Source organism: Chionomys nivalis, chromosome 13 (genome assembly GCF_950005125.1).
Source record: "Chionomys nivalis chromosome 13, mChiNiv1.1, whole genome shotgun sequence".
Lineage (NCBI taxonomy): Eukaryota > Metazoa > Chordata > Mammalia > Rodentia > Cricetidae > Chionomys > Chionomys nivalis.
The window spans coordinates 38,192,407-38,204,467 of NC_080098.1; the positions used below are offsets into that span (position 1 = coordinate 38,192,407).

Below are 12,061 nucleotides of genomic sequence, written 5' to 3' on the forward strand. Positions count from 1 at the left end.
GGTATAAGTAAGGAAGTGGAAGATATCAATAATTAATAGTTTGAAAAATCAGAGAGAGAGAGAGAACAAATAGCTGCTTTTGATTACACTTAGAAACATTTTTAGTAGCATAAGAAAAACCTAAAAATTTTTAAGTGTATTTCTTAAAAATGATACTAGAATATAAAATCCTTGATCCCAAGCCCACTCTGAACTTTTAGATAATTAGGTGAAAAGGGTAGAATTTGTGGTGTTTTACTAAAAAACCTGGTCTTGTCCAAGTAGACTTGGCAAGAGCAGTCTATCTCTTTTCTCAAATGTTGAGTATCCAGATTCCCAGGCTTTTCCCACTCTGAGGTCCTGTCTGTGTCCCTGTGTCCCTTCTCTGTGACATTCCATCCTCCCTTGATAGAGAGGTTATGGGGAGAAGGGGCTGCAGCCTCCTTGACCTGACTTCAATTTGTCACAGGCTCTTCATAATAACTGAGTAAAAAGCCCTATGACCAAAGTAAAAAAGAAGAAAGGAAGAAAGAAACAAAGGAGAAAAATAAACTCAGCCCCAAATGTGCAAAGAACTTAATGTTTAAGACACGAGATTCTAAAAGTGATACAGGAAAAAGAAAAGTACTACAAAATATTGGCATAGGCAATTTTCTAAATAGAACACTAGTCACAAAACAGTACCAACAATTGATTAGTAGATTCTCATAAATATAAAAATCTTCTGTACAGCAGAGGGAACAACTAAGAGAAGAGATAGCCTTAAAAAATGGGAGAAATTGTTGCTAATCTCACTATGTGTCTGAAAGAGTTATAACATTAAAAATGCAAAAATTAAAATAAAATAAAGACCAAAAAATAATCTGGCTCAAATGGGCTAGTGAAATGAGCAGGTTAGTTTGATAACTTAGCTATTATTAATAGTCTGAAAACAAATGTCCATTTTCAAGTATCTCTGTGAGACACTGATCTGAATTCCAGGAAAATGAAATGGCTGAAATGAACAAATTATGTGGCACAAACAGAAAATAAACGTATGAGAAACTATCAATATCATCAGTCATCAGAAAATGCAGATGACTATCTGTCTCAATGCAGTCTGGATGACAGTCTTGAAAAGAACAAACAAGGGCTTTTTTTCCTGCTTTCTCTGGCCTCTGGAGCAAGTTCATTCCTTCACTAGCATTAGAGCCTACTTCTTCAAGATTCTGTGTATATTGAAAACCAGCTGAGACATCCAGCATCATGAACTGAAGAACTGTGGGATCCTTGAACCTTCCTTTCATGGGCATTCATTGTTGGATCAATTGGACCACAGCCTCAGTTGAAAGACCTGCCTCTAGGCTGAGCCTCCAACCCTACCCCCCACTGGACGCTGTCCCTCCAAGACCCACTCTGCTGCCCAACCCAATGCACCTGAACATCCTCCCCATGGCCAGTCCTCCCCTGCAAGTCCAGCAGACTATATAGGCACAAGCACAAACCACACCAGTTGGAAACACAGCACCAGCAAGGCAGCTGGACCCTGCCCGCATATCTGGCGGAACTCCAGTGCTCTTGTGCAGCCCCCAACAGCTGGCGAGCAGCAGACTTCATAGAAACACATACAAACCACAACAGTGGGAAAAACAGGCTCAGGCACAAGCCATGCCAGTTGGAAGAAAAGATGAGCAAATGCAAGTGTAAGAAAACCCAGTGATCCTATAGCTGCAAGACCTGAGCATTCCAATGCAGCTGAAACACATGAAAATTAACTTAAAATTACTTTTTGCAAATGGCACAGGCTTTTAAAGAGGAAAAGAAAAACTCCCCTAAAGAAGTTGAGGAAAAGACAAACAAAAAATTGGAAGAAATCAATAAACCCCTTAAAGAAAGCAAAAAGAGCCAAGGAAAAAAATTTTACAAAATGTAACCATCACCAATACAAGAGAGTACAAGAGATGGAAGAGAGAGACAATCTCAGATGTTGAAGATAAGAGAGAAGAAATAGTTTCATCAGTCAAAGAATGTTAAATCCAATAAATTTCTAATACAAAACATCCAAGAAATCTGGGGCACCATAAAAAGATCAAACATAAGAAGAGTGGGGAGTGGTAGCACACCTTTATTTCCAGCACTCGGGAGACAGGGGCCGGCAGATCTCTATATGTTTGAGGCCATCCTGGTCTACAAGAGCTAGTTCCAGGACAGGTACCAAAGCTACACAGAGAAACCCTGTCTCAAAAACTCAAAAAGAAAAAGAAAGAAAGAAAGAAAGAAAGAAAGAAAGAAAGAAAGAAAGAAAGAAAGAGAAAAAAAGAAATAAAAGAAAGAATAAAAGACCAAACCTAAGAATAGTAGGGATAAAACAATGAGAAGAATCCCAGCTCAAAGGCATAAAAAATATATTCAGCAAAATCATAGAAGAAAACTTTTTGAACTTAAAGAAGAAATGTCTGTAAAGGTACAAGAAGCATACAGAAAACCAAATAGGCTGGACCAAAAAATAAAAAAGTCCCCTTGCCACATAATAATCAAAACACTAAACATATAGAATAAAGAAAGGATTTTAAGAGCTGCAAAGAAAAAAGGCCAAGTAATGTATAAAGGCAGATCTCTGCAAATTACACTGAAAGACCCCTGGTGTGGGGAGACTCTCACTCAAGTCTCAGGATAACAGGACCCCCCACAGTAACTCACAAGAGACCGTCCTTGCTGCAATCACACAAGGTTTATTTGAGAGGATAGGAACCAGTGCACTGGGGCTGAGACTCATAACCCACGCAGGAGAGGAGTTTGACCTCGAGTAACTGGGAGAAGGGGTTTTTAAGGAAAGAAACCACAACCCAGTAATCCAAAGAGAGTAGGGAGGGCATCATTGAAAATTCCAAAAATACAAGTGATAATCACAAGAGGGTAACTCCCTGTTTCTCAAGGTTATTCTCAAGATACAATCTAACTTTATCTTCAGCTAGTTCCTGAAACACAGCCACTGAACTGGCTAATGCTAGATTTTTGGCTCTTCTTTACCTGCTAGAGGGGTCTGGATTTATCCGGGTCTTTCAACACCTGACTTCTCGCTGGAGAGTCTAAAAGCCCAAGGTGCTGTAGACATTTTAGAGACACTAAGGGACCACGGATGCCAGTGCAGACTAGTATACCCTGCAAAAGTTTCAATCATCATAAATAGAGAAAACAAACAAGATAGTCCTTGGCAAAACCATATTTAAACAAAACCTATCCACAAATCTAGTCCCACAGAAAGTATAGAAAGAAAACATCCACCCAACAAATTCATTTATATCCACGAAAACACAGGCAATAGATAATCTCACTACAGCAAAACCCAATAGAAAAGGAAAACACATACACTGCCATCACCAGAAGCACAAAAAAATAAAAAAAAAAAAAACCACAAGAATTAGCAATCACTGGTCAATAACATCTCTTTGTACCAGTGGACTCAATTCACCAATAAAAAGACACAGGCTAACAGATGAATAAGTAAACAAGATCCATGCTTCTGTTACATAATAGAAACACATCTTAACTTCAAAAACAGACATTACCTCAGAGTAAAGGGTTAGGAGAAAATTCCCATTCAAATGGGTCTCAGAGGTCATCTGGTGTAGCTATCCTAATATCTAACAATACAGACTTCAAAATAAAATTATTCAAAAGAGATGGAGAAGAGATGTTCATATTATCAAAGGAAAAATACATCAAGATTAAGTCTCAATTCTGAACATCTATGCCCCAACTACAAGGGCTCCCACACTTGTAAACATTACTAAAGTTTAAATCATATATTAAATCCCACACAAAAAGACATTAAGCATATAATGTGTGATCCTATAGAAGTTAAATAAGAAAGTGAACCCAAAGAAAATCATATAGTCATCCGCATGGAGAGGGGGAAGTAGACAAGATTGCAGGGCAAAAACTGGGAACTTGCGGGTGAGGTGGCATGGGGCAAAGGGGAAATGGGATGAGAAATATGAGAAGGGGAGGATGGGAGGAGCTCGGGGGATTGGGATGGTTGGGATATAGGAAGGATGGATACGGGAGCAGCGAAGTATATATCCTATCTAAGGGAGCCATCTTAGGGTTGGCAAGAGACTTGACTCTTGAGGGGTTCGCAGGTGTCCAGGAATATGTCCCCAGCTGGTACCTTGGGCAACTAAGGAGAGGGAACCTGAAATGACCCTATCCTATACTGATGAATATTTTGCATATCACCTTAGAACCTTCATCTGGCGATGGATCGAGGTAGAGACAGAGTCTCAATTTGGAGCAACGGTCTGAGCTCTTAAGGTCCAAATGAGGAGCAGAAGGAGGGAGAACATGAGCAAAAAATCAGGACCACGAGGGATGCACCCACCCACTGTGACAGTGGAACTGATTTATTGGGAGCCCACCAAGGCCAGCTGGTCTGGGACTGAATAAGCATGGGTTGATTCCGGACTCTCTGAGCATGGCGGTCAATGAAGACTGATGAGAAGCCAAGGACAATGGCACTAGGTTTCGATCCTAATACATGAACTGGCTTTGTGGGAGCTTAGCCTGTTTGGACGCTCACCTTTCTGGACGTAGACAGAAGGACCTTGGTCTTCCCGCAGGGCAGGGAATTTGGACTGCTCTTCAGTATCGAGCGGGAGGGGGAATGGAGTGGGGGGAGGAGAAGAGGAGTGGGGATAGGGGGAGGGAAGTGGGGGGAGGGGGCAATATTTGGGAGGAGGGGAGGGAAATGGGAAACGGGGAGCAGGTGGAAATTTTAATTAAAAAAGAATTAAAAAAACTAGGGCACAATAATATAGGTGTTATATATAATCATATTTCCTTTGATTTTGTTATTTAATATATGTTCAATTAAAAAACAAATGTATACATCTGTAAAAAAAATAGGGGGAGACTTTAGCAGCTCAAAAATAACACAAACCACAGAAAACCTACAAACCCTCAGAAACTGAATAACTCTCAACTAAACCACCACTTGGTTAAGGAAAAAATAAAGAAAAAAAATTAAAGACTTTCTAGAATTCAGTGAAAATGAATCAACAACATACATAAACTTATGGGACATAATGAAGGCAGAGCAAAGAGAAAACCTCATAACACTGAGTGCGTACATAAAGAATTTAGAAAAATCTCACATGAGCAACTTAAAGGCACACCTGAAAGCTCTTAAAAAAAAAGAAGCAGACTCACCCAGGAGGAATGGATGGCAGGAAATAATCAAAATCAGAGCTGAAAACAAGAAAATTGAAACAAAGAGAACAATACCAAGAATCAATGAAGCAAAGAGTTGGTTCTTTGAGAAAATCAACAAGATAGAGAAATCCTTATTCAAACCAAACTGCAGAGAATGAATATCCAAATAAAAAATCAGAAATGAAAAGGGGGAATAACAACAGACTCTGAGGAAATACAGAAAGGAATACTCTGAGGAAATTAGGTCATAATTCAAAAACTAATACTCCATAAAACTGGAAAATCTCAAAGAAATGTACAACTTTCTTGATAGTACCACATATCAAAATTAAATCAAGACCAGATAAATATTCAAATAGACCTATAATCCCTAAGTAAATAAAAACATCTATTAAAAGTCTCCCCCCCAAAAAAAAAAACCAAAAACCCAGAGCCAGATGGTTACAGCGCAGAATACTATCAGAATTTCAAAGACAAGCTAATACCAATACTCTTCAAATTGTTCCACACAATAGAAACAGAGGGAATATTGCCAAATTCTTTTCATAAGGCCACAGTTACCCTGATACCCAAAGAAGACAAATATGCAACAAAGAAAAGAATTACAGACCAATCTCTCTCACAACATTGATGCAAAAATACTCAATAAATTACTGGCAAACCAAATACAAAAACACATTAAAAAATCATTTAACATGATCAAGTAGACTTCATCCCAGAGAGGCAGGGATGGTTCAACATATGAAAATCTGTCATTGTTACCCACCATATAAATAAACTGAAAGAAAAAAATCACATGATCATCTCATTAGATGCTGAAAAGGCCTTTAACAAAATTCAACACCCCTTCGTGATAAAAGTTCTGGAGAGACTAGGGATACAAGGAACATACCTAAATATAACAAAGGCATTTGTTCAACATCCTTAGTTATCAGGAAATTGCAAGTCAAAAGGACTCTAAGATATCATCTTCTACCTGTCAGAATAGCTAATATCAAAAATGCTAATGACAGCCTATGTTGAAGAGGATATGGACCAAGGAGAACACTCCTCTACTGCTGATGGTAATGCAAACTTGTACAGCCACTTTGGAAATCAGTACGGCAGTTTCTCAGAAAATTAGGAATCAAATTATCTCATGAACCGGCTATACTACCCAAAGACATATACCCAAAGGATGCTCAATCACATCACAAGAACACTTGCTCAAATATGTTTATGGTAGCATTATTCATAATAGCCAGAACCTAAAAACAACCTAGATGCCCCTCTACCAAAGAATGGATTAAAAAATAATAAGGTACATCTACACAATGAAATATTACTCCACTGAAAAAAAATATAATGATATCATAAAATATGCAGGCAGCTGTATGGAACTAGAAAAAAATCATCCTGAGTGAGGTAAGCCAGACCCGGAAAGACAAACATGGTATGTACTCACTCATAAGCAAATATTAGATGCAAAGCAAAGGATAACCAGGCTACAACCCACAGTTTCAGAAAAGCTAAGCAACAAGAAGGGCCCTAAGAGGGATACATGGATTTCCCTGGGAAGAGGAAGTAGATGAGATGTCCTGGATAAACTAGGGGGCAGGGGAGTGTGTACAGGAGAGAAGATGAGGGGTAGAAACACGAGGGATCAGGATGGTTGAGTTGGGCATGGAACAGAGTGAGAGAGTAATGAAAAAAATATCTCGATATAGGGGGTCATTGTGGGGTTAGAGAGAGATCTGGTGCCAAAGAAACTCCGAGGAACCCACAAGGATGACCTAAGACTCCTAGCATTAGTGCAGAAGGTGTCTGAACTGGTCTTCCCCTATAATCAGATTATGACTACCCTAATTGTGATCATAGAGCCTTCATCCAGTAACTGATAAAAGCAAATGAAGAGATCCACAGCAAGCACTGGACCAAGTTCTAGGAGTCCAGCTGAAGAGAGGGAGGAAGGATTATATGAGCAAGGGGGGTTCAAGTTCATGACAGGAAAAGCCACAGAATCGGCTGACTCGAGCTTACAGGAGCTCACAGAATCTGAACCCACGGCTAGGGAGCCTACATGGGACTAACCTAGGCCCTCTGCATCTAGGTGACAGTTGTGTAGCTTAGTCTTTTGTGGGACTCCTAGCAGTGGGACTAGACCTGTCCCTGACATATGAGCTGGCTCTTTGGAACCTATCCTCCATGGTGAAATGCCTTGTTCAGACTTGATGCAAAGGGAAGAGCTTGGGCCTGCTTCACCTTGATATGCCATGTTTTGTTGACTCCCATGGGAGGCCTTAAGCCTTCTGAATGGAGATGGAGGATGAGTGGATGAGGTTGTGGGGAGGCAGATATAAGGGAGGTAGGAGAAGGGAACTTGGAGGAGGAGGAAGGGGAAATTGTGTTTGGTATATATAATAAATAAATAAGTAAGTAATTGAAGAAAAAAAACAAGAACAAATGGTGGCTACTGTGCAGACAAAAGGCAACAGTCATACACTGCTGATAGGAGCATAAATTGCTCACTCACTATGGAAATCCATATTGTACCCTTCAGTATATCTGCCTTATAACCGAGCACTACCTAAACATGAATCACATAGTTAAGTTACAGCTATAACCACCACCTAAAGGAATGAGTAAAGAAAATAAGGTTTGTGTGAACAGTATAATTAATTAACCACAAACGATAAGGCAATATTGTCTGCAGTAAAATGAATCAAAGTGGACAAAATCATATTAAGCAAATTAGATTGTGCACACCTTTAATCCCAGCTCTTGGGAGGCAGAGGCAGGTGGGTCTCTGTAAGTTCCAGGTCAGCCTGGTTTATTGAGTGTGGTCCAAGACAGTTAGAGCTATTAAACAGAGAAAGCCTCTCTCAAAAGAAAAACAAAAAAAAAATTCTCATTTACATGACCTAGACTCTATGGTAGACAGAAAAAAAAAATATAATGAACAGAGGACATGAAAGAGAAAGCAAAACTGTCTGGGGAACCAAGAAGACGACTGAGAGAAGCAGTGGGAGAAGGGAATGTAGGGGGTAATGGGAGAAAACACTCTCTAAGCTATTATATAGTATATCATTCCTTTACAGGAAAATGGCCTTCAGCAACTCTGTAATAAAATATAAGCAACATGAGATAAAAACTTGGCTTGACCACTGAAAATGAATTGTCACTATTGGCAGAGGAAAAGCATGAATTGTGAGGCATCGTTAACTAAGAGAAAGACTACAGAGCACCGGACCCCTGCTCTTTTAGCAGCTTACTTCACCAGGAATTCTCCGTCCCTGTTGTTGTTCTTCATCTCCTCTTCTGGTCTCTACAGGCACGAGGCACACATGTGATATGCACGCATACACTCACATTTCAACAAACACTGTTAAAGAAAGGGAAGGAGTGCTACTCCAACATCATTCTATGAATTCAGGGTTAGCCTGATACCCAAACCACAAAAGATACATCAAAAGTCATATTCAGTTTTCCTCAAGAACACGGGCTTAGAACTTTTCAATAAAAGTCTTGCAAAATCATATTCAAGAACACATTAAGAGGCAGATGGTGGCCCCTGGACAGGATGTCGTCCAGGCCCAAACTGCTACAGAGGGCCATGTCTGGGGCCATGGTCCAGCTGCAGCTGAGGTCTGTGCTGACGCAAGAAGAAATCAGAAGACCATGCTGAGTCAGCTGTGCCCTTCATTGACCCTGGGAAAGCTTACACTACAGTAAGAGGGCTGGCCCCTGCACTCTGGAAAGATGGCCTCCACCCCTCACAAAGTGAGGGTGAACCAACCCTGAGGGCATGGACATAGGGGAGCTGACTGCACCTTTGCCTGAGTTCAGAGGCCCCAGTGGTCCAGACTGACCAGCTCAGGTACCACCCAGCCCTACAGACAGGCCTTAGGTTGCCTCACCCTAATATCTGCCCCTTCTAGGACCTGCTAGAGCTCTTAAAGAGACTGTCCCTGTGGAATAATACCTGCAGGATCTCCAGGGCAGTCACAGGATATCCCAGAGGGGTTCCAGTGAGGATTCAGTGATGATGGAGTACCAGAAACCAGGGGCCTTGAACCAGACCAGTGACTCACTGCAATGAACAAATGCTAGTAAAGCTGATAGGACATAAGGATACGACACACCCAGACTCCCAATGCCACCAGGATGAATGAAGAGGTGTTGGAGAGGCAGGGAAGAAGGAGAAGCAAAGATGGTTTTGTTGTTGTTCTTATTTGTTTGGGTTTGCTTTGTTCGTATTTTTGTTTGCTTGCTTGCTTTGCTTTGTTTTCTTTCGTGGGGCATTGTAGGGTGAGGAGAGGATATGGGGGACTGGGAGGTGAACAGAATTGAGATGCAGGATGTGAAATTCCAAAAGTAAAAATAAAGAAGTTAAAGTTAAAAAAAAAAGAGGTATATTTCTGTGATAGTTCAGGCCAGGCCAGCCTATTCTACATAATAATTTCCAGGATAGCCAGGGGAAAAATGAAAGACCATCTCTTTCTCATTCACTCACTCATATATGTGTGTGTGTATGTATGTGTGTATGTATGTATATATATATATGTATATATATAAATGTATCATATAATATATATGTATATATTAAATACAGCCCAGGCCCACCTCCCACTTGCCTAGGGCCCACAGTGAACTGGGCCCTCCTATATCAGTAAGAAATAAGAAAATACCCTCACAGGCATGCCAACTGGCCAATCTAATAAAGGCAATTACACAGTTGGGATTTTCTTTTCCTGTCACTATTAATTTTTGTCAGGTTGACAAAAGAACTAGCACACTAATTTTGCAACAAAGGGTCAAAAGCATACACTGGGCACGTAAAACAGCCTCTTCAGTAAGTGGTGTGTGGACACTGGATATATGGCTATGCAAGAATGAAACTCGATCAATATTTCTCACCTTGAACAAAATCAATTCAAAGTGGATCAAAGACCTAATATAAGACTTGAAACTATGAAACTGCGAAAGAAAACACAGTACACACAAAATGAGCTCTCTCATGCACAAACAATGCAACGCCTTAAATAGCTAAATCTATCAACCTCAATTCCTTTTGCATTGAATTTAATGTACTCCCTTCTGCAAATACTATATAAGTGATTTTCCATATTTTAGGGCCTATTAAATTTTTTAATATCTTTAATACATCTGGAGTTTGTCCTAGAAGATGAGGTGAGTTAGAAATTTGACTATTCCAACTGAAGTAGAGGGAAAGCCTGAAGCAGCTGGGAGAAGCTCCAGGAAGAAGGCCAGACATAGACAAGCAATATTCTTGGGGGGAAAACCGTAAGAAAAAGAAACCTGCTATGGAAAGCTGGACTGTACAGCAGCAGCCTCTCTGCAGTCAGACTGTAAACCAAGCTGAGGGGCGTTTCCTCTCCTTGCCTTGAAATGTCTCTAACTTCTTCCAAACGGCCTGGTCACTAATATAAATATATGCTACCTACTTATTCAATTTTAAATCTTAAGGAAAGACTATTATGTAATACAGGAGACTATTGCCAGAACTCAAAAGGAATCTCACCACACTGTGTGCTTTTATGAGGTAAATACCAAATTAGAAGAATTCTTTATTATATAAAAGTGAAAAATAAAAAGATAAGATAAGGTTTATTAAGACATTGTAACCTACAAAAGAAAATAAATTCAATGTGTATAGAGAGTATATAATAGAAAAAATAAGTGAATTTAGAATGTACCCATTTATGTTTTCTCAGAAATTAGCTTATTTTTTCTTTTTCATTGTAGAGATTCTAAAGTGTTTAATTAAGAAAAATAACAATTTTATTAAAAGAAAGAATAAGGAACAAACACCGTAATACAATCAAAAACACTAAAGTCAGTGTACTTAATATAGAATGAAAATAATTAAATCTAGGCAAATTTCTATGATTATATTTCAAAAATACGAAAATAAACCTTTTAAAACTTTTTAGGGCAGGTTGGCTAGACTACTCTCATTTATCCTATCACAGATGTAACAAATCATGTAGTTTTTCATATGGAAAAATACTTCTCAAGAATTCTGTATGCAGATTTTCATGTACTTGTTCAGACAACACAAAGGTAACATCAAATTTTGTAAAGTACATAAAACATATCACTCCTGCATTCTGGAGAATACACGCTCAACATGTACCTACGGGACCCTGTATCCTACTTCAGAGATGCTAGCTACAACTTTATTCACCATAGCTAGCAAATGGCACCAGCCAATCATCCATCAACGGATGGATGGATAGTGAAAATGTGGCACATATACACAATGGAATATTATGCAGCTGTAAAGAAAAATAGAGCTTACTAAATTTTCAAGTTATTTGTAAGTATAATTTGGATGAAACCGGAAAAATATACTGTGTAAAGTACCACACCAAGAAAGACAAATGCCCCATCCTTTCTCTCATATATGGATCCTACCTTCAAAACTTTAGTTTTGTGAGTTTAATGTGGAACACCTATGGAAGCCAGGAAATACAAGGACACATGGGGTCAGAGTAGTAAAACACATGTAAAAGGAAAATAAAGAGGGAGTATACTGGTGGGGGGAGGATTCATGCACGGAGAGAGATGGGGGCATTAGAGAGACAAAGATGTATAGGAGAAGATTAATCAAAGCATAGATCGCAAGAAAATCACATATGGTGTCATACTTTGTAAGGCAATTAAATATATGTTTTAAAAGTATTCGAAGGGAAATATCTTACACTGTTGTATAACGATGTTTCTAAAACTGAAGGCTAACGAAACAAAAAGCTCAGTGCCAGGTGTGGAATGCCTCCTCATGAGTTGTTGGTCAAGGAAGCTCCCAAGGCTCCCAAAATGATTCAGGCTCTTGCATTTCTACTTGATTCCCTGCCAGAAATAATGGAAAGGATGCTATCACTTAAGACAC

At 39.4% G+C, this 12,061-nt stretch overlaps 1 protein-coding gene across 1 annotated transcript in view; it reads right to left on the minus strand.

The window, feature by feature from the left end:
* Sugct (succinyl-CoA:glutarate-CoA transferase) overlaps window positions 1–12,061 on the minus strand; it is a 704,072-nt gene that overhangs the window by 463,597 nt on the left and 228,414 nt on the right. The window lies entirely within an intron of this gene.